Here is a 23,801-nt window from a genome sequence, read left to right as displayed (position 1 = left end):
TGGATCTCTTTGGCCCAGACTATACGTCAGAACATATTGCACCAGGGCTTGTCGGTGCTGCCACAGTCGCTGCAACATGGGCAAAGTTGAATTCAACCGAGTAGGCACATCGCATTTTAGCCGGTGAAGTGGCAGGCCCAACGACTTCTGTAGAAATGTAAGTCACTGAGCTGCGGGATGTGAATGGCGGAAGTGAGCACACAGCGAACGTGCCCTCTGCAGAAGTCCATCTAGTCCGGGATAGTGGACTAAATAATACTTGACAACCAGGTTCAACACGTGAGCCATACAATGCAAATGTGTGACATTGCCCCGGCGAAGGGCCGCACCCAGGTTTGCAGCATTGTCGCACACGGCCTTCCCTGGTTTCAGGTCCAGTGGAGACAACCATTCGTGAAACTGGTTCTCCAGAGCTGACCACAACTCCTCAGCTGTGTGACTCACATTTCCCAGACATTTCAAAGTAAAATCCGCCTGATGACGTTGAGCCGTACTGCCAGCATAGTAAGGAGGTGTGCAGGATCCCTTCTGCGCAGTTAGAAAGCTTATGGCATGACCAGACAGACTTTGGGTGCAGGTGGGGGACCGAGAGGAGGTTGAGGAGGCAGAAGCAGTGGAGGAACTTTCAGATAAAGAGGATTGATGCACAACTCGTTGGGATGGCAAGACTTGGACAGCAGCCCCTTGTCCTGCTGTCACCATAGCTACCCAGTGCCCAGTCAGCGACATGTAACGCCCCTATCCATGCCTACTCGTCCAAGTGTCTGTGGTGAAATGCACCCTATCACACACAGAGTTTCTCAAAGAAGCGGTGATGTTGTGTGCGACAAGCTGGTGGAGCGCAGGCACACCTTTCTTTGAGAAGTAGTGCCGACTGGGCATCTGGTACTCGGTCACTGCAATGGCCATAAGGTCTCGAAAATCCTCTGTGTCCAACAGGCGGAAAGGAAGCATTTCTGTAGCCAAGAGCTTGCAGATGGTGAAATTCAACCTCTTAGCTTTCTCATGGCTAGGAGGAAATGGTCTTTTACTTGTCCACATCTGAGGGACCGAGGGCTGGGTGTTGTGCTTAGACGGGGTTGATAAGGGTGTCCCCGGCAAACTGCCTGTCTGTGAGGAAGATACAGCTGGACATGTTAGGTTGCCTTGATCCAAAGGTGGTGCTATCGATGTCGGACAGCGTTGAACACCAGCTGGTGTTTCCACCTCCAAATAAAATGATGACCTGCCAATCACGCTGGCTGTTGCGGGTAAAGAGGTGGCAGGTCTGCGTCACAAAACAGGTGTGACTACTGTCCCCCCTGTCACAGAGGATGAAGAGGCCGCGGATGCACAAGATGCGGCAGACGGCGGTTGGCCCGGCCGGCTAGGCCGCATTGCAGCACAGTGAGCTTCCGACTGCAACTTATGCTTCATGTCCATGTGCCGGTTCATGCATGAAGTACTTAAACTATGTATTTTTTGGCCTCTACTTAGTTTTTGCTGACAAATGTTACAGATAACACGAGTTGGGTCATCTTTATCGATCTGAAAAAATGCCCAGGCTATGCAAGGCCACCCATGCGACCTGAAGAGCCACCACGACTTGTGGTCAGAGGCAAAGTTGTGTTTGAGGATGCAGTTGCTGACGTGCTTCCAGTACTACGTCTCTGTACAAGAAGGCGCAACCTGACCTCGTTGTCACTAGCATCCTTCTCCACCTCCTCTGCTGACCTCATCTCTTGGCTGACTGTGGGTTGACAGTATGTGGGATCTCCAACCTCATCATCATCACCCTGTGTGTTATCACACCCATCGTCCTCAGAGCCAACCTGTTCCTTCCCTGACAAAAACTAAAGTTGTCGCTCCAATCAGGTATTTGAGTCTCATCATCGTCTTCCTCATTTTCTCCACCAACAGGAGTTACAGTTTGGGAACGAGGGTCTACATTATGGTCAGAACCTTCTGCGTCTGGTCCTGGATCTGACTCATAAAGATTCTGGGCACCAGTGCAGATCATTTCCTCGTCTAGATTCACAGAAGCTCTGTAGCCGACCTCTGATTCCAACGATATAGTATGACTAAACAGCTCTGCAGACTCAACCATCTGTTCTACCCCATACTCAGACGGGCAGCTGGAGACTTGGGAGCTGTGAGGAAGCAAGTGCGATTGGGGTGACACCTCTGAGGACTGGAGTATTTGTGATGTTGAAGTAGATGTGGAGGAAAGCCCAATTAAATGAGCACTTGATATCCATTGAAGCACCTGCTCTTTTTGTGCCTCATCAGGAATTTGTAGCGATTAGCGCGGCCGTAAGAAAGGGATTTTATCATATTGTCTGCTAAAAGAAGTAGACATTTTAGTTTGGCTGGAAGATGGTCTTTCTTCTGCAAATGTTACTGTTGCTTTAACACCTACTCCATGGTGACAACCTTTTTTCCCCTTCACAACATGCCTATTCCCCTTTCCACCAGCAGCAGGCCTTTTTGAACTCATTTTGGTGGTTAACTAATTCACAACTCTGGAGATGTTTGCACAAAAATACAATGGATGGGAACCGAGCAGAGCTAAATGGCCAAACTGTGGTATTAGGCCAAAACTATTGGCTGGGTTAGATGCAGAAAAAAATTATATTTAATTTGCAACCTGATGGAGATCAGTATAGATGGACTAATAGACCGAGTCCCACATACTGCTAGAAGCCTAAATATTTTTTCAGAGCTCGATGCAGAAAAAAATTATATAGAATTTGCAACCTGGTGGAGGTTAGTATAGATGGACTAATAGACCAAGTCCCACACAATACTAGAAGCCTAAATATTTTTTCAGAGCTAGATGCAGAAAAAAATTATATTTAATTTGCAACCTGATGGAGGTCAGTATAGATGGACTAATAGACCAAGTCCCAAACACTGCTAGAAGCCTAAATATTTTTTCAGAGCTAGATGCAGAAAAAAAATATTTTTAATTTGCAACCTGGTGGAGGTCAGTATAGATGGACTAACAGACCAAGTCCCACACACTGCTAGAAGCCTAAATATTTTTTCAGAGCTCGGTGCAGAAAAAAATTATATTGAATTTTCAACCTGATGAAGGTCAGAATAGATGGACTGGTAGACCAAGTCCCACACACTGCTTGAAGCCTTAATATTTTTTCAAAGCTAGATGCAGAAAAAAAATATTTTTTATTTGCAACCTGGTGGAGGTTAGTATAGATGGACTTACAGACCAAGTCCCACACACTGCTAGAAGCCTAAATATTTTTTCAGAGCTCGATGCAGAAAAAAATTATATTGAATTTACAACCTGATGGAGGTCAGTATAGATGGACTAATAGACCAAGTCGAACACAGTGCTAGAAGCCTAAATATTTTTTCAGAGCTAGATGCAGAAAAAAAATATTCTTAATTTGCAACCTGGTGGAGGTTAATATAGATGGTCAAACAGACCAAGTCCCACACACTGCTAGAAGCCTAAATATTTTTTCAGAGCTCGATGCAGAAAAAAATTATATTGAATTTGCAAAATGATGGAGGTCAGTATAGATGGACTAATAGACCAAGTCCCACACACTGCTAGAAGCCTAAATATTTTTCCAGAGCTAGATGCTGAAAAAAATTATATTTAATTTGCAACCTGATGGATGTCAGTATAGATGGACAAATAGACCAAGTCCCACACACTGCTAGAAGCCTAAATATTTTTTCAGAGCTAGATGCAGAAAAAAATTATATTGAATTTGCAACCTGATGGAGGTCAGTATAGATGGACTAGGTGGAGTTAAAAAATTTGTATTCTATACACAGGTGGTGTAGCTTGCAACACAGATAGGCTACTCCACTGATTAACACACTCTGCAATAGGCCAAAAAGGATTTGCTTTGCTAGATTTACCCAAATGCTGTGAAAAAAACTTGCACAGCACTGGCACAGACCTGCCTGGCAAAAAACTGATAGGAACTGATGTAACCTAGTCCTGAAAAGGACTGCAATTACAATTATGAAAAGAAAAGTAAGGGCGCATGTGTAGACTCACAGGGCTATTTAAATAATTTAAAAAGTGCCAGTACACTCACCTGTGATGGTTGTGTACGTCTACACAACCAAGATTAAGCGTGTGATTAATGAGGCTCTGGGTCACCTCTATTTGTAGCACCATCCTGTCGGTGTTTGCCTCGCAACTCCGTGCTCCTCAAGTGGTCACACGATCCTGCCGGACCAGATACCACGTCACCGCAGATCCTCAGTAGTTTAACCCGGTGGCTGGATAACCGCAGGTCCTCACACATCCAAATAGACCAGGCTGCTCCTGCTGCTTTGGCTCCGTATGGAGATATTTCACAAGTAAACAATGGTGCAGCGGTCTCAGGGATCACCAAAGTAATACTGGACAATTTAATAGATGCAACCGACTTTTATTCTTCCTCCAATAGCACTGCCACAAAGCTGCACCATTGTTTACTTGCAATTACAATTAGTCTTTACTCCCTACCTATCTATTTAAGAGCACAGACCTGTCTGATAAAAGTCGTATGAAATGATGTAACATAGTCCTTAAAAGGACTGCAATCGCAACTATTCCCTACTCCCAAGCTATCTGTAGATTTGTGCGAAAATTGGCTTGAAATTAACAAAGTATAGCGCACACAGCAACAGCGGTGCCGTCTAACACGCAGCTGCAGCAGTGAGAAAATGGCGACAGGGAAAATGGCTGGGTCTTATAGGGCAAGGACATGTGACATACACTGCCAATGACACGTGCCCTTGCTTGTGTGAAAAAAAGCACTTCGCTCTGTGTGTGCACTGCTGATAGGCTGACAGATTGCACCTCCCCACTGTAAATGCGGGAAAGAGAGGAGTTCCATCCTCTGCCCTTCCCCCTCCGCGCTGTACACTCAAACTGCGTATTAACATTAATTTTCAGCATTACTGAGAAAAAATCCAGTTATGATTTTGGTGCACGAACAATTATCGAACATAACCTCGAACAGCCGAATTTTTTTCAAACCGTTCGTGTTCGCCGAGCGGCTCGAACACCGCCCAAAACAGCTCGAATTTGAGATTGGCAAACAGTTTGAGTCGAACACCGCTCATCTCTAGTCCCAACCCCATTTATAAGTAGAGATGAGCATTGTTCTACTCGAACTGTTCGCAAATCTCAAATTCGAGCTGTTTTGGGCGGTGTTCGAGCCGTTCGGCGAACACGAACAATTTGAGAAAAATTCGGCTGTTCGAGGTTATGTTCGATAACTGTTCGTGCACCAAAATCATAACTGGATTTTTCTCAGTAATGATGAAAAGTAATGTTAATACGCAGTTTGAGTGTACAGCGGGGTGGGGGGAGGGGCAGGGGATGGATCTCTGCAGGAACAATGAAGATCTCCATTTTTTTTTCTCTTTCCCGCATTTGCAGTGGGGAGGTGCAATCTGTCAGCCTATCAGCAGCGCACACACGGAGCGAAGTGCTTTTTTTCACACAAGCAAGGGCATGTGTCATTGGCAGTGTATGTCACATGTCCTTGCCCTATAAGACCAAGCCATTTTCCCCGTCACCACCATTTTCTCACTGCTGCAGCTGCGTGTTAGACGGCACCGCTGTTGCTGTGTGCGCTATACCTTGTTAATTTCAAGCCAATTTTCGCACAAATATACAGATAGCTTGGGAGTAGGGAATAGTTGTGATTGCAGTCCTTTTAAGGACTAGGTTACAGCATTTCCTACGACTTTTATCAGGGAGGTCTGTGCTCTTAAATAGATAGGTTGTGGGAGTAAAGACTAATTGTAATTGGAGTCCTTTTCAGGACTAGGTTACATGAGTTCCTATCAGTTTTTGCCAGGCAGGTCTGTGCCAGTGCTGTGCAAGTTTTTTTCACAGCATTTGGCTGAATCTAGCAAAGCTAATCCTTTTTGGCCTATTGCAGAGTGTGTTAGTCAGTGGAGTAGCCTATCTGTGTTGCAAGATATAACACCTGTGTATAGAATACCAATTTTTTTACTGCACCTAGTGAAGTAAAATCTTTTGGGCATAGCATCATTCTATTAGTCCATCTATACTGAACTCCATCAGGTTGCAAACTGAATATAATTTTTTTCTGCATCTAGCTCTGAAAAAATATTTGGGCTTCTAGCAGTGTGTGTGACTTGGTCTATTAGTCCATCTATACTGACCTCCATCAGGTTGCAAATTAAAAATAATTTTTTTCTTCATTTAGCTCTGAAAAAATATTTGGGCTTCTAGCAGTGTGTGGGACTTGTTCTATTAGTCCTTCTATACTGACCTCCAGCAGGTTGCAAATTGAATATAATTTTTTTCTGCATCTAGCTCTGAAAAAATAGTTGGGCTTCTAGCGGTGTGTGGGACTTGGTCTATTAGTCCATCTATACTGACCTCCATCAGGTTGCAAATTAAAAATAATTTTTTTCTGCATCTAGCTCTGAAAAAATATTTGGGCTTCTAGCAGTGTGTGGGACTTGGTCTATTAGTCCATCTATACTGACCTCCATCAGGTTGCAAATTAAAAATAATTTTTTTCTGCATCTAGCTCTGAAAAAATATTTGGGCTTCTAGCAGTGTGTGGGACTTGGTCTATTAGTCCATCTATACTGACCTCCATCAGGTTGCAAATTAAAAATAATTTTTTTCTGCATCTAGCTCTGAAAAAATATTTGGGCTTCTAGCGGTATGTGGGACTTGGTCTATTAGTCCATCTATACTGACCTCCATCAGGTTGCAAATTAAAAATAATTTTTTTCTGCATCTAGCTCTGAAAAAATATTTGGGCTTCTAGCAGTGTGTGGGACTTGGTCTATTAGTCCATCTATACTGACCTCCATCAGGTTGCAAATTAAAAATAATTTTTTTCTTCATTTAGCTCTGAAAAAATATTTGGGCTTCTAGCAGTGTGTGGGACTTGTTCTATTAGTCCTTCTATATTGACCTCCAGCAGGTTGCAAATTGAATATAATTTTTTTCTGCATCTAGCTCTGAAAAAATAGTTGGGCTTCTAGCGGTGTGTGGGACTTGGTCTATTAGTCCATCTATACTGACCTCCATCAGGTTGCAAATTAAAATAATTTTTTTCTGCATCTAGCTCTGAAAAAATATTTGGGCTTCTAGCAGTGTGTGGGACTTGGTCTATTAGTCCATCTATACTGACCTCCATCAGGTTGCAAATTAAAAATATTTTTTTTCTGCATCTAGCTCTGAAAAAATATTTGGGCTTCTAGCAGTGTGTGGGACTTGGTCTATTAGTCCATCTATACTGACCTCCATCAGGTTGCAAATTGAATAAAAAAATTTTCTGCATCTAGTTCTGAAAAAATATTTGGGCTTCTAGCGGTGTGTGGGACTTGGTCTATTAGTCCATCTATACTGACCTCCATCAGGTTGCAAATTAAAAATAATTTTTTTCTGCATCTAACCCAGCCAATAGTTTTGGCCTAATACCACAGTTTGGCCACTCAGCTCTGCTCGGTTACCATCCATTGTTTTTTTGTGCAAACAACTCCAGAGTTGTGAATTAGTTAACCACCAAAATGAGTGGAAAAAGGCCTGCTGCTGGTGGAAAGGGGAATAGGCGTGTTGGGAAGGGGAAAAAAGGTTGTGTCCGTGGGGTAGGTGCAGAAGAAAGACCATCTTCCAGCCAAACTAAAATGTCTACTTCTTTTAGCGGACAATGTGATAAGATCCCTTTCTTACGGCCACGCCAATCGCTACAAATTCCAGATGAGGCACAAAAACAGCAGGTGCTTCAACGGATATCAAGTGCTCCTTTAAGTGGGCTCTCCTCCACATCAACTTCAACATCACAAATACTCCAGTCCTCAAAGGTGTCACCCAAATCGCACTTGCTTCCTCACAGCTCCCAAATCTCCAGCTGCCCGTCTGAGTATGAGGTAGAACAGATGGTTGAGTCTGCAGAGCTATTTACTCATACTATATCCTGGGAATCAGAGGTCGACTCCAGCGCTTCTGTGAATCCAGACGAGGAAATGATCTGCACTGATGCCCAGAATCTTTATGAGTCGGATCCAGGACCAGACGCAGAAGGTTCTGACCATAATGTAGACCCTCATTCCCAAACTGTAACTCCTGTTGGTGGAGACAATGAGGAAGACGATGATAAGACTCAAATACCTGATTGGAGCGACAACTTTAGTTTTTTGTCAGGGCAGGAACAGGTTGGCTCTGAGGACGACGGGTGTGATAACGCACAGGGTGATGATGATGAGGTCGGAGATCCCACTTACTGTCATCCCACAGTCAGCCAAGAGATGAGGTCAGCAGAGGAGGTGGAGGAAGATGCTAGTGACGACGAGGTCAGGTTGCGCCTTCCTGGACAGAGACGTAGTACTGGAAGCACGTCAACAACTGCATCCTCAAACACAACTCTGCCTCTCACCACAAGTCGTGGTGGCTCTTCAGGTCGCATGGGTGCTAAGCCTTGCATAGCCTGGGCATTTTTTCAGATCAATAAAGATGACCCAACTCGTGTTATCTGTAACATTTGTCAGCAAAAGCTAAGTAGAGGCCAAAAAATACATAGTTTGAGTACTTCATGCATGAACCGGCACATGGACATGAAGCATAAGTTGCAGTGGGAAGCTCAGTGTGCTACAATGCGGCCTAGCCGGCCGGGCCAACCACCGTCTGCCATATCTTGTGCATCCACGGCCTCTTCATCCTCTGTGACTGGGGGGACAGCAGTCACACCTGTTTTGGGGCGCAGACCTGCCACCTCTTTACCCGCAACAGCCAGCGTGATTGGCAGGTCATCATTTTTTGGAGGTGGTAACACCAGCTGGTCTTGAGCGCTGTCTGACATCGATAGCACCACCTTTGGATCAAGGCAACCTAACATGTCCGCCTGCATCTTCCTCACAGACCGGCAGTTTGCCGGGGACACCCTTATCAACCCCGTCTAAGCACAATAGCCAGCCCTCGGTCCCTCAGATGTGGACAAGTAAAAGACCATTTCCTCCTAGCCATGAGAAAGCTAAGAGGTTGAATTTCACCATCTTCAAGCTCTTGGCTACAGAAATGCTGCCTTTCCGCCTGGTGGACACAGAGGATTTTCGAGACCTTATGTCCGTCGCAGTGCCCCAGTACCAGATGCCCAGTCGGCACTACTTCCCAAAGAAAGGTGTGCCTGCGCTCCACCAGCATGTCGCACACAACATCACCGCTTCTTTGAGAAACTCTGTGTGTGACAGGGTGCATTTCACCACAGACACTTGGACGAGTAGGCATGGACAGGGGCGTTACATGTCGCTGACTGGGCACTGGGTAACTATGGTGACAGCAGGACAAGGGCTGCTGTCCACGTCTTGCCGTCCCCACGAGTTGTGCGTCAATCCTCTTTATGTCAAAGTTCCTCCACTGCTTCTGCCTCCTCAACCTCCTCTCGGTCTTCCACCTGCACCCAAAGCCTGTCTGGTCATGCCACAAGCTTTCTAACTGCGCAGAAGGGATCCTGCACACCTTCTTACTATGCTGGCAGTAGGGCTCAACGTCATCAGGCGGTTTTTACATTGAAATGTCTGGGAAATGTGAGTCACACAGCTGAGGAGTTGTGGTCAGCTCTGGAGAACCAATTTCATGAATGGTTGTCTCCACTGGACCTGAAACCAGGGAAGGCCGTGTGCGACAATGCTGCAAACCTGGGTGCGGCCCTTCGCCGGGGCAATGTCACACACGTGCCTTGTATGGCTCACGTGTTGAACCTGGTTGTCCAGCAATTTTTAGCCCACTCTCCCAGACTAGATGGCCTTCTGCAGAGGGCACGGTCGCTGTGTGCTCACTTCCGCCATTCGCATCCCGCAGCTCAGCGACTTACATCTCTACAGAAGTCGTTGGGCCTGCCACTTCACCGGCTAAAATGCGATGTGCCTACCCGGTGGAATTCAACTCTGCACATGTTGCAGCGACTGTGGCCCCACCGACAAGCCCTGGTGCAATACGTTCTGACGTATAGCCTGGGCCAACGAGATTCAGAGGTGGGGCAAATCACGCTGGAGGAGTGGTCTCAGATCAGGGACCTATGCACCCTTCTGCACAGTTTTGAAATGGCGACGAAGATGTTTAGTGCTGACGATGCCATTATCAGCATGACTATTCCGGTGATTTACATGCTGGAGCACATTTTAAACAGAATTCGGAGTCAGGTGGTGGCACAAGAGGAGGTGGAGGAAGTAGAGGAGGAGGAGTTGTATGCGGAAGGGCTAACATCTGCAAGGTCCAGACGGTCGGCAGCACCAAGGCGGCAGGCATGTGAGGGTGGGGGAGATGATTTTACCAGGGCGCATGGTAGCAGCCAAACTATTGAGGAAGGTGCAGGAGCCCAGGAAGAAGTGGAGGACGAACTGATGGAAGACTCATCAGATGAGGGAGACCTTGATCACATTTCTGTTGTGCGAGGTTGGGGGGAGAGGACAGAGGAAGGAAGCATGATTGTTACCTCGCCACCAACACAACAGGGACTTGGTGCTCCTGGATGCGCAACACACATGAGTGCCTTCTTGCTGCACTACCTGCAACATGACCCTCGAATTGTGAGAATTAGAAATAATCCTGACTACTGGGTTGCCACACTGTTAGATCCCCGGTACAAAAGTAAATTTGCAGAAATTATTCCTGCCATAGAAAGGGATGCACGCATGCAGGAGTATCAGCAGAGACTGTTGCAGAATCTTACATGTGCTTTTCCACAAAATAGCAGTGGTGCACGTAGTGAATCTCACAGTTCCAACTTGCCAACCGTGGGACCGTCAAGTGTTCAGCACTCAAACCGTAACAGAACCACAGTATCTGGTGGTAACATCAATTTTGCGGAATCATTTCACCACTTTTTTAGCCCATCCTTTGCAAGGTCACAGGAGACAAGAAGTCTGACACATAGTCAACGCCTAGAGACGATGGTACAGGAGTATCTCCAAGTAAACATTGAAGCCACGACTGTGTCACTGGACCCTTGCTCTTTTTGGGCTTCCAATCTGGATAAATGGCCGGAGCTAGCCACTTACACCTTGGAGATCTTGTCATGCCCCGCAGCCAGCGTTCTGTCTGAACGTGTGTTCAGCGCTGCTGGTGGTGTGCTGACAGATAAGCGCACGCGGCTCTCCACTTATAATGTAGACAGACTCACGTTCATAAAGATGAACAAATCATGGATCCGAAACGACTTTTCTACCCCTGTGTCATCCTGGGGAGAGTAAAAGCTTGATGATTGGTTAAAATCACCCTACCAACCGTTTTAAGCTTTCAAATTACTAATCATGTTTATCTGTATCTTGACTGGAAAATAATTTGGGCTTTGTAGCAGTGTGCAGCACTGATCCTATTAGGCCATCTATAATAAGCTTCACCAGATTTAAAATTAAAAATAATTTTTAGCTGCATCTAGCCCGGAAAATAATTTTGGGGCTCCGAGATGCGCAAGACACATAAGTGCCTTCTTGCTGCACTACCTGCAGCATGACCCTCATATTGTCAGAATTCGAAGTAATCATGACTACTGGGTTGCAACACTCTTAGATCCCCCAAACTTTTCGATCAACCTTTTCATTTTAATAAAGACCAAAAAAATGGTCATTTTTGAAATTATAAGCATTAGCAGGTTGTTAGAAACTGAAATCAAACAGTTTTCAACTCAAAACTTTATTGTAGGTGATGTTACATTTTCACATAGGACCCCTTGTTCGAAAGGAGCTTCTGAACTCTCTCGTCCATTGAATTTGTCAGGTTTTGGATGGTTTCTGCTTCAATTGTTTTGCATGAGGACAGAATACCCTCCCAGAGCTGTTGCTTAGATGTGAACTGCCTCCCGCCATCATAGACACTCCTTTTAATGATGCTCCAAAGGTTCTGAATGGGGTAGAGGTCAGGGGAGCATGGGGGTCACACCATAAGTTTGTCCCCTTTTATGCCCATATCAGCCAGAGATGCAGATGTTTTATGTGCAGCATGAGATGGTGCATTATAATGCAGAAAAATGATCTTGTTGTGAAATACACGGTTCTTCTTCTTGAACCATGGCAGGAAGTGCTGTTTGAGAAAATCCACATACATTATGGAGTTCATCTTTAGCGCCTTCAGGGATCCTAAAGGGGCTGAAAATCTCTCTCCCCATGATTCCAGCCCAAAACATTACTCCACCTCCTCCTTGTTGGCGCTGTAGCCGTGTTTGCGTGGGGTGTCCATCAACCAGCCATCCTCCACTCCATTCATCTGGACCATCGAGCGCTGCACGGCACTCATCCGTGAACAAAACAGTTTTGAAATCAGTCTTCATGTAATGTTTGGCCCACTGGAGCCGTTTCTGCTTGTGTGAAGTGGATAGAGGAGGTCGACAGGATGGCGTATGCAGAGCTGCAAACCTCTGAAGGACCCTGCATCTTGTTGTTCGGGGGACGTTGGAGGCACAAGCAGCTTCAAAAACTTGTCTGCTGCTATGACAAGGCTTTTTTGCAGCTGCTATTTCAACCTGACGTAATTGCCTGTAGGAAAGAGTCCTCAATTTGCCCTTATCAGCACGCACACGTGTGTACTGTGAATCAGCTACATACTTCTTGATTGCCAAGACACTTCATCCTGATCATCGCACAATGTTGATTGTAGTCATGCCTTGACCTAAACACTCCACAATTTGTTGCTTCTCAGCAGCCGACACATCCTTTTTCTTTCCCATTTTGGCAGAAAATGTAGGCTGCTTAATAATGTGAGAGAGCCTTCTTAAGTAGTCTTGCCTTTCATTGGACACACCTGCCAAACTAATTAGCACAGGTGTCTGCAATTGCTTACAGTGATATAAAGAGCCCTGACACACATCACCATCAATGAGTTTAACTGACAAACAAACAAATTCTTCCCTTATCACTCCTAAACACTTTTTGCATAATAATTTGGAACGCGGTGTACATGTGCTTTTCCACAAAACACCAGTGGTTCACGTAGTGAATCTTACAGTTCTAACTTGCCAACCGTGGTCTGTATGGAATTGTTCAATAAAGGGCCCAAAATTAAGATAACATAGATGGGAGAGGTCTCTATGAATAGGAATTCCTAAGTATTTGATACCCTGTGAGGGCCAGGCAAAGGGAAAGTTGGACTGGATGGAATCCTATATGGATTTAGGGAGGGAGACATCGAGGGCCTCAGACTTCGCTGCATTGATTTTAAAATTTTACCATGTAACAAAGTGATCTATTTCAGCCATAACAGCAGGGATGGATATATGTGATTGAGTGATATATACTAGGACATCATCAGCAAATAGAGAGCACTTGTACTCGGTGCCTCCCACCTCAATCCACCTAATATTGGGGTTATGGCGAATTGATGAGAGCAGGTGCTCCGTCACTAGGATGTATAAGAGAGGGGACAGAGGACATCCCTGCCTTGTCCCATTGGTGATTGTGAAAGGTGATGAAAATGTTCTGACGCACCCCCTGGGCCTTGGAACACCCGGAGCCGGACCCTTTTTGGTGGATGCTGGTGGTTGTAGTCTTCGTGGCGGCGATCCGGTTCCGTGGCTCAGGGCGGTCAAACCAGTGGCGGAACTATTTATGTGGTTTTGATGTTTAAATGTCCGACTACGCCACCCGTGGATTGCGGTCAGAGTGAACCGCCGCTACAGGGCAGACCGCTAAGGCTGGTGTTGTGGGTGCAGCAGAGCGTAGCATAACTCCCCACGGGAGGAGTAGAGCCTCAGGGCAGTGTATGCGGAGGATGGGGGTGATGGTGCAGGGCAGCAGCAGTAACGACACGGAGTCAGTGATGCAGTTCAGGGCCTTTACTCACAGTTCTTATTATCCAGACCACGTCTGCAGGTAACGGCTGCCCACGTCGTACTGTGCTCACCAGGTGAGGGGCTCAGACAACTCCCAGATAACTTTGGAGCGCTTCACAGGACCCCCTTTGTGTGTCCTTTGTCTGGCCTTTCTTACCAACACTTCTGTCCGGCTGCCTCGGGCCTCCTCTTGGTAAACTTGGCGCCAGTTTCCCTGACCCTATGTGGTGCCTTCCTAGCGGGTGGAGCAAGGGGCTGCGCCACATAAAATGTCAGAGCCTCCGGTTTCTAGCTGAGGGTCGTTTCCTGCCTCCACTAGTTCGGGGACCGGTCTCCCCCTTTGGCCTGACCCCTTCACGCAGGTGGATTCGGGCGTGCGGTGGCGACTCGCCCGTCCGCACCCCTGGGATCCCTTCATTCCTCGTTCCTGGAGCCTTCTCCGCTCCTCTTCCTTCCTTCTCCCTCTTGCAGGCCTGGGCCTCTGTTACTAGGCCCACCTCCGGAGCAGAGCTCATGCAGAGCCCCTGCTCCCTGCCACTTCTGCTCAGACTTCTCTGCACTGAACTAAGATGGTGCCCACCTTTTATACTGCCTTCTCAATGCACCCAGGAACTGCTTCCTCCCTGCTCCTGCACTGCAGGGTTCCCCTTCCTCAGTGTTCCCTCCCCCCACTCCAGCCAGGGACAGGGACTGTCGTGCCCATCTCAGGGGCATATTGGTCGCCCTGCCCCACGGCAATGTGGTGTAATGCATGCAGGTGTCGGGTCCTGATCCACACTCCTTCCTTATCTGAGAGTGAGATATCACACCTCTGGGTGAGGTGCAATACGTCTGTAGCAACCGAGCCCTCGGTGCTACAGTTCCATTTATCTTCAGCCTAGGTGACGTATTGTGATACAGGGCCGTGATTTTGGCTATAAAAGGGTCCCCTAGACCCCTACACCAAGCTTTTTAAGAGAATCATATATGGCATGCCAGAGACTCTATGGAATGCTTTCTCAGCATCCAACGAGAGTATCTACTTACAAATTTTTAACTGCATCTAGCCCAGGAAATACTTTGTGCCTAGTAGCAGTGTCTGCTAGTCAGCGGATTATCCCGGCTGTTAAGCAAGCTACACCACCTGTAGTTTGGACACTTAATTTTTTCAAAGGAAATGCTTCGGGACCACGGGATACTCAGTGAAGAGTATCAGGAGGCACCCCAAGGCATAGGGGCTGGGACTGGCACTAGGATGCCTTGCGGTGGACAGCCGAGCTCGATCCTTATAAAAGCTTTTTAACTGCAGCAGCTTTAGTGGACGCTACTGGAGCTGGAATTACGCGGCTGCTGGCATGAGACTTGCCCTCCAATAGATCCTTGTAAATGGATTTAAAGTGTATTCATTCAAATTAGAGGGACAATTTAAATTAAAAAGCTTAGAGCTGCCTCCACCACAGGGGGGCTCTCTCGACCCACCAGCGGACAGGCACCAGTATTGGGAGAGGGGGGCTGGCCGTCAGGGTTCACCGCGGCTCTGGCACAAACCCGGCGACACGGAGGTGGCACGGGCAGGAGCGGACTGGCCGTCTCGGCTTCTCACTTTTTGGATTTTAGAAGGGCATGACATGCCTATATCTGTGTCTCCCCCTCCTTTTACTCCTCCACCTCTTTTCTTTTCGCATGACTATATGTACTTGTCACTTTTCCATGTGTTAGTTGTGTCTTCTGAGCAGTTGTCAGCTTTTGGACACCTTTGAAGGTGTTTTCTATGTGTTTCTATGTGTTTTTGTTTGCCTGCCATTGGTTTTAACGGTGTTCGAAGGTGTTCGACGAACAGTTCGACGAACAGTTCGGCGAACACACGGGTGTTCGACGAACCGAACCGAACTCGAACACTACGGGGGTGGCTCAACACTAGTAAACATTCCATCCCTCTTTTCTCTCTGTGTGCGGAGGGCAGAGTAGAGGTAAGTATATAGGTTAAATACTTTAGTTCCCTGCAGTGCTGTGCAGTTTCCTGCAGTTATTCTCATACTTATCAGCCACCATCTTCGTCTTTTATCGGCACTACTTAATTCAGTTTTCTGCACATTGTGACCAGTAGGATCACTCCAGTGTTTGCTGGAGCATTCAGGAAGTCACAACTCTATGTAAATCTATGAGGCCAGAAGGAGGCTCTAATAGACTTAAATTGAGAGATTATAACCGATACCTCTGACTTCTAGTCAGTCAGAAGTTGCGATCACAAGATGGCTGTGCGGGATCGGAGCAGTATCAATAAAAGATAAAGACAGTGGCTGGGGAGTATAATACTAGGATCAGGGAACTTAGATTAGTTGCACCATTCCAGCACTGAAATTAAAAAACAACAACATTTGAGTGGTGTTTTAAAGCCTCCCCTGCAATCACAATCTGAATTTTGAAGGCAATTCGTAGCAGATTTTCATTCAAATTCATCGATGGCGTATTCTCAGGACATCATCATCAGTCAATTGATAACAGGTTTGGCAGAGATCGAATGTAAATATTTTACTTGGCGGGCCACCACTACTCCATTATACTGTCTCTTGGCAGCTTCTGTGTATTTCATATCAGCATTTACCATGCACTGGCCTTTTTAAAGCGCAGAAGTTTATGTACACACGTGGATAGGGACAGGCCACTGCCCTGCAAGACAATATCAGCAGGACAAGAGGAACACAGCAGCAACTCAAAGAAGAATACTAATAGCAAAAAAGAGCTGTGGTGGCCATGAGGAGGACACTGAGATCCAGAGGAGATAATGATAATGTAAAAGGGTCTATCAAGATCACCAAAACCTTTGTGGAGAAACATATTGGGACCGTTCGGTCATTTGGTGTAAGGCAGTAATTTTTCTCTATATTAGTTTTAATTTCCAGTCTAAAGAACAAAAGCGTTGATTAAATATTGATATTCCCCCCGAAAATATTTTTGTTTTGTGAGAATTAAGTCTAGAAGTTGAGGAAAAATGTAATTATTTACTAAGATCTAAAACAAAGATCTTAATTATATAATATTTCAGGACACAAGAGACAAGAATTCGGTGATATAATTATTGCATATTTTTCCTAATAGTTAATTATAAATCTGTGATGATTAGGCCATAATTGTCCCAGCACAATATAAATCACCTGCACAGATCTTTCTCATTCCAGTAAAGGATTTTACATCTGGGCGAGCCCTGTGTTACTATACTGGTATGTTAATGAGACATTGGAATTTTTATTATAATTTTATTTCATGAACTATTATACTAAACGGGTGAGCTAAAACAAATTTAAAAAAAGTTATTACTTGCATTAAATTTGTGATTTTATTACATTTTAATGCAGAATATTATGTCAGTTCTGCATGTTGTAGACATTTCCTGTGGTTGAATGTTGGTTATTGTTATAACTATTTATTTTTCCTATTTTCTTTTTATTTGCATTGAAAATAATATAACAATAAAGCAAGAAAACTGAATATCTCAGGTCAATAGCAATGTGTTCTTGGGATATTATCATAATTATAAAATGTAAATAAATGTAATGTACGTCTAAATGAGCAGCTAAAGTGTGCAAATGATGTAAATAATGCATGAAATATATTTATACAGAAAAACATATTTACATATTTGAAGAGATTTTGGTCATATTTTACCATTTTTCTACAAGTTGCTTTTCAGAAAGGATGAGCAGAAAGCAATTCAAGAGCAGCACGGTGTATAGGAGAATGACTATCAGAACTTCATGGTGTAGGAAATTAAAAAATGTTACCTTTTAATAATTTTTAAGTTTTTCATTTAATTTTAATTTTTTTTCAATTCTTTAATTTTGTTTTTTAATTGTTTTCTTTTTTAGTTATATTGTCTGGATAAGCCAAAATTATACAGTACTGTGGAAATGATTTCGGCAAGTGTGGAAAAAGTGCTGTGCTGCAGGGTAAGATATGTTTTCAAAAATAGTCTATTTTTATCAATTAATAAAATATAATGTGAATGAACAAAAGAGAAATCTAAATCCCATCAATATTTGATGAGAACACTCTTTGCCTTCAAAGCAGCATCAGTTCTTCTAGGTACATTTTCAAAAAGTCAAGGATTTTGTAGGACTATATTCAGGTGTATGAGTAACCAACTAAACCAGACAGGTGATATTGATGATAAATTTCATTTGTTGGTTGAAATATAGTAATTAACTGAAACACAGCTAGCTGTGTAGGAAAATTAAAACTGGGTGAGGAATAGACAAACTCTGCTACAAAGGTGAGGATGTGGAAGATAGCTTCATGTCACAGGTCATACACTATGGCAATACTGAGCACATTAACAATACACAAGGTCGTTCTACTGCATCAGCAAGGTCTCCCCATGCAAAGACATCAAAGCAGACTGGGGTTTCAAGATGTGTTGTTCAAACTCTTTTTAATTAAGCAACAAGTAATGGAAAACATTGGTGACTCTTGACTGATCGGCCAAAGAAACTTAGTGCAGCGACTAAAGAACACAGCATGCTTACTTCTCTTCCAAATCAGAAGATGGCCAGCAGTACCATCAGCTCAGAACTGGTTTAAATCAGTGGGACCCAGCTACAACCATCTATTGTATGGAGAAATCTGGCCAGAATTCGCCTTCATGGAAGAATTACGTCCAAAATCCATTCCTTCAATGTGGAAAAAAAAAGCAAAGCAGCTCAACTATGCACAAAACATAGGAACTGGGGGGCAGAAAATTGGGAGTAGGTGCTCTGGACTGTTGAGTCAATATGTGAATTGTTTTGCTGTAACAGAAGGCAGTTTGTTGTCGAAGGGCTGAAGAGCGGCACAATAATGAGAGTCTGGAGGAACAGTGATGAGTGGTGATGGGTCCTGCTGGTTTGGGTCAGATTTTATCAAGTGGAGTTGGGAATTTTGTCAGGAATAATGAGGTTCTCAATACTGAGAAATGCAGGCTGATACTTATACATCGTGTAATACCATCAGGGAGGCATCTGATTGGCTTCAAATTTATTCTGGAGCTGGACATTGGCCCCAAACATCCAGCCAATGTAATTAAAAACAAGGAGTCCAGTTAGTGATGATCCAGCTCCACAGATCCCTGATCTCACATCATCCAGTCTGTCTGGGATCACATGAAGAGACAGAATGATCTGCACAAGCCTCATACATAGATGATCTGGGGTCATTTCTCTAAGAAGTTTGGAACATTCTCCTGCCGACTTCTTTCAGTTACTATGTGCAGGTGAACCTAGAAGAATCAATGCTTTGATGCTGTTTGGAGGGTCATGGGGTCATGGAATATTTATATGATTTCAATTTCTATTTTGTTCATACACTTTGTATTTTATTATTTGATAAAAAGAAACAAACACTTCTTAGTTTGAAAGCTTTCCTACCTTGTAGCATTTTTTTCACATCTGCATAAAACTTTTTCTTAGTATTATAAATTTTACAAAACATCACATAAACTGTATAAATTGTTCTTCTATTCATTTCTATTCTATATAGTATTGTTATATTGACTACAAGATTTATTGTATATTTTAGATGAAAAATATCACTAGTCCTGAGGACAACCCATCAACCAGATCGGGAGGGTCTGATTAACTCTCAAAAACTTCATACACTGAACAAAAATATAAGTGCAGTATTTTTGCTTTTGCTCCATTTTTCATGAGCTGAAGTCAAAGATCTAAGACTTTTTCTATGGACACAAAAGGCCCTTTAGTCTCAAATATTGTTCACAAATTTCTGTAAATCTTTACACTTCTCTTTTGCCGAGAAAATCCATCCACCTCACAGGTGTGACATATCAAGAAGCTCATTAGACAGCAAGATTATTGCACAAACTGCCTTAGACTGCCACAATAAAAGACCACTCTAAAATGTGCAGTTTCACAGTAAAGGGGGTCAGGTCTTGCTGAAAAATTCATTTTATTTTAATAGGGACATGTTAAATTGTAAAACATGTCCATGAGATTTTATCTAGTTATAGTAATTAATAACAAAATTAACACTTTCTCTTCTCTTCAACAGACTCCTTTTTACAATACAAATTTTAAAATGTAACCAAATGATTAAAAAGAAATTAAGAAACCTAAGAAACCAGATGTTTATGCATGATTGTTCACAGAGTAATCAATATAAATAAAATATTATTAGTAGTATTTTTCAACTATCCTAAATAGAGCATAATTGCATTTTAGTGATCAAATACAAAAAAAACATCATATACTTTCTAATACAGGATATAAGAGAATAAAACTAGGAATAATCACCTGATCACCTCTGATGACCAGTGGATCAACACTAGAGATGAGCGTTGTTCTACTCGAACTGTTCGCCAATCTCAAATTCGAGCTGTTTTGGGCGGTGTTCGAGCCGTTCGGCGAACACGAACAATTTGATAAAAATTCGGCTGTTCGAGGTTATGTTCGATAACTGTTCGTGCACCAAAATCATAACTGGATTTTTTCTCAGTAATGATGAAAATTAATGTTAATACGCAGTTTGAGTGTACAGCGGGGTGGGGGAAGGGGCAGGGGATGGATCTCTGCAGGAACAATGAAGATCTCCATTTTTTTTTCTCTTTCCCGCATTTGCAGTGGGGAGGTGCAATCTGTCAGCCTATCAGCAGCGCAAACACGGAGCGAAGTGCTTTTTTTCACACAAGCAAGGGCATGTGTCATTGGCAGTGTATGTCACATGTCCTTGCCCTATAAGACCAAGCCATTTTCCCCGTCGCCACCATTTTCTCACTGCTGCAGCTGCATGTTAGACGGCACCGCTGTTGCTGTGTGCGCTATACCTTGTTAATTTCAAGCCAATTTTCGCACAAATATACAAATAGCTTGGGAGTAGGGAATAGTTGTGATTGCAGTCCTTTTAAGGACTAGGTTACAGCATTACCTACCACTTTTATCAGGGAGGTCTGTGCTCTTAAATCGATAGGTTGTGGGAGTAAAGACTAAATGTAATTGGAGTCCTTTTCAGGACTAGGTTACATCAGTTCCTATCAGTTTTTGCCAGGCAGGTCTGTGCCAGTGCTGTGCAAGTTTTTTTCACAGCATTTGGCTGAATCTAGCAAAGCTAATCCTTTTTGGCCTATTGCAGAGTGTGTTAGTCAGTGGAGTAGCCTATCTGTGTTGCAAGATATACCACCTGTGTATAGAATACCAATATTTTTACTGCACCTAGTGAAGTAAAATCTTTTGGGCATAGCATCATTCTATTAGTCCATCTATACTGACCTCCATCAGGTTGCAAATTAAAACTAATTTTTATCTGCATCTACAGTACCTCTGAAAAAATATTTGGGCTTCTAGCTGTGTGTGGGACTTGTTGTATTAGTCCATCTATACTGACCTCCATCAGGTTGCAAACTGAATATATTTTTTTCTGCATCTACCTCTGAAAAAATATTGGGCTTCTAGCTGTGTGTGGGTCTTGTTCTATTAATCCATCTATACTGACCTCCATCAGGTTGCAAACTGAATATAATTTTTTTCTGCATCCAGCTCTGAAAAAATATTTGGCCTTCTAGCAGTGTGTGGGACTTTCTCTATTAGTCCATCTATACTGACCTCCATCAGGTTGCAAATTAAAAATAATTTTTATCTGCATCTACAGTACCTCTGAAAAAATATTTGGGCTTCTAGCTGTGTGTGGGACTTGTTGTATTAGTCCATCTATACTGACCTCCATCAGGTTGCAAACTGAATATATTTTTTTCTGCATCTACCTCTGAAAAAATATTGGGCTTCTAGCTGTGTGTGGGACTTGTTGTATTAGTCCATCTATACTGACCTCCATCAGGTTGCAAACTGAATATATTTTTTTCTGCATCTACCTCTGAAAAAATATTGGGCTTCTAGCTGTGTGTGGGTCTTATTCTATTAATCCATCTATACTGACCTCCATCAGGTTGCAAACTGAATATAATTTTTTTCTGCATCTAGCTCTGAAAAAATATTTGGCCTTCTAGCAGTGTGTCGGACTTTCTCTATTAGTCCATCTATACTGACCTCCATCAGGTTGCAAATTTAAACTAATTTTTATCTGCATCTACAGTACCTCTGAAAAAATATTTGGGCTTCTAGCTGTGTGTGGGACTTGTTGTATTAGTCCATCTATACTGACCTCCATCAGGTTGCAAACTGAATATATTTTTTTCTGCATCTAACCCAGCCAATAGTTTTGGCCTAATACCACAGTTTGGCCACTCAGCTCTGCTCAGTTACCATCCATTGTTTTTTTGTGCAAACAACTCCAGAGTTGTGAATTAGTTAACCACCAAAATGAGTGGAAAAAGGCCTGCTGCTGGTGGAAAGGGGAATAGGCGTGTTGGGAAGGGGAAAAAAGGTTGTGTCCGTGGGGTATGTGTTAAAGCAACAGTAACTTCTGCAGAAGAAAGACCATCTTCCAGCCAAACTAAAATGTTTACTTCTTTTAGCGGACAATGTGATAAGATCCCTTTCTTACGGCCACGCCAATCGCTACAAATTCCAGATGAGGCACAAAAACAGCAGGTGCTTCAACGGATATCAAGTGCTCCTTTAAGTGGGCTCTCCTCCACATCAACTTCAACATCACAAATACTCCAGTCCTCAAAGGAGTCACCCCAATCGCACTTGCTTCCTCACAGCTCCCAAATCTCCAGCTGCCCATCTGAGTATGAGGTAGAACAGATGGTTGAGTCTGCAGAGCTGTTTACTCATAGTATAGCCTGGGAATCAGAGGTCGACTCCAGCGCTTCTGTGAATCCAGACGAGGAAATGATCTGCACTGATGCCCAGAATCTTTATGAGTCGGATCCAGGACCAGACGCAGAAGGTTCTGACCATAATGTAGACCCTCATTCCCAAACTGTAACTCCTGTTGGTGGAGACAATGAGGAAGACGATGATAAGACTCAAATACCTGATTGGAGCGACAACTTTAGTTTTTTGTCAGGGCAGGAACAGGTTGGCTCTGAGGACGACGGGTGTGATAACACACAGGGTGATGATGATGAGGTTGGAGATCCCACTTACTGTCAACCCACAGTCAGCCAAGAGATGAGGTCAGCAGAGGAGGTGGAGGAAGATGCTAGTGACGACGAGGTCAGGTTGCGCCTTCCTGGACAGAGACGTAGTGCTGGAAGCACGTCAACAACTGCATCCTCAAACACAACTCTGCCTCTCACCACAAGTCGTGGTGGCTCTTCAGGTCGCATGGGTGCTAAGCCTTGCATAGCCAGGGCATTTTTTCAGATCGATAAAGATGACCCAACTCGTGTTATCTGTAACATTTGTCAGCAAAAGCTAAGTAGAGGCCAAAAAATACATAGTTTGAGTACTTCATGCATGAACCGGCACATGGACATGAAGCATAAGTTGCAGTGGGAAGCTCAGTGTGCTACAATGCGGCCTAGCCGGCCGGGCCAACCACCGTCTGCCATATCTTGTGCATCCGCGGCCTCTTCATCCTCTGTGACTGGGGGGACAGCAGTCACACCTGTTTTGGGGCGCAGACCTGCCACCTCTTTACCCGCAACAGCCAGCGTTATTGGCAGGTCATCATTTTCTTTGGAGGTGGTAACAGCAGCTGGTGTTGAGCGCTGTCCGACATCGATAGCACCACCTTTGGATGAAGGCAGCCTAACATGTCCGCCTGCATCTTCCTCACAGACCGGCAGTTTGCCGGGGACACCCTTATCAACCCCGTCTAAGCACAATAGCCAGCCCTCGGTCCCTCAGATGTGGACAAGTAAACGACCATTTCCTCCTAGCCATGAGAAAGCTAAGAGGTTGAATTTTACCATCTGCAAGCTCTTGACTACAGAAATGCTGCCTTTCTGCCTGGTGGACACAGAGGATTTTCGAGACCTTATGTCCGTCACAGTGCCCCAGTACCAGATGCCCAGTCGGCACTACTTCTCAAAGAAAGGTGTGCCTGCGCTCCACCAGCATGTCGCACACAACATCACCGCTTCTTTGAGAAACTCTGTGTGTGACAGGGTGCATTTCACCACAGACACTTGGACGAGTAGGCATGGACAGGGGCGTTACATGT

Source organism: Phyllobates terribilis, unplaced genomic scaffold (genome assembly GCF_046119375.1).
Source record: "Phyllobates terribilis strain yellow unplaced genomic scaffold, ASM4611937v1 Scaffold_33__1_contigs__length_13283291, whole genome shotgun sequence".
NCBI classification, from domain to species: domain Eukaryota; kingdom Metazoa; phylum Chordata; class Amphibia; order Anura; family Dendrobatidae; genus Phyllobates; species Phyllobates terribilis.
The sequence above is the reverse complement of the archived record's forward strand: the minus strand, read 5'-3'. Positions refer to the sequence as shown.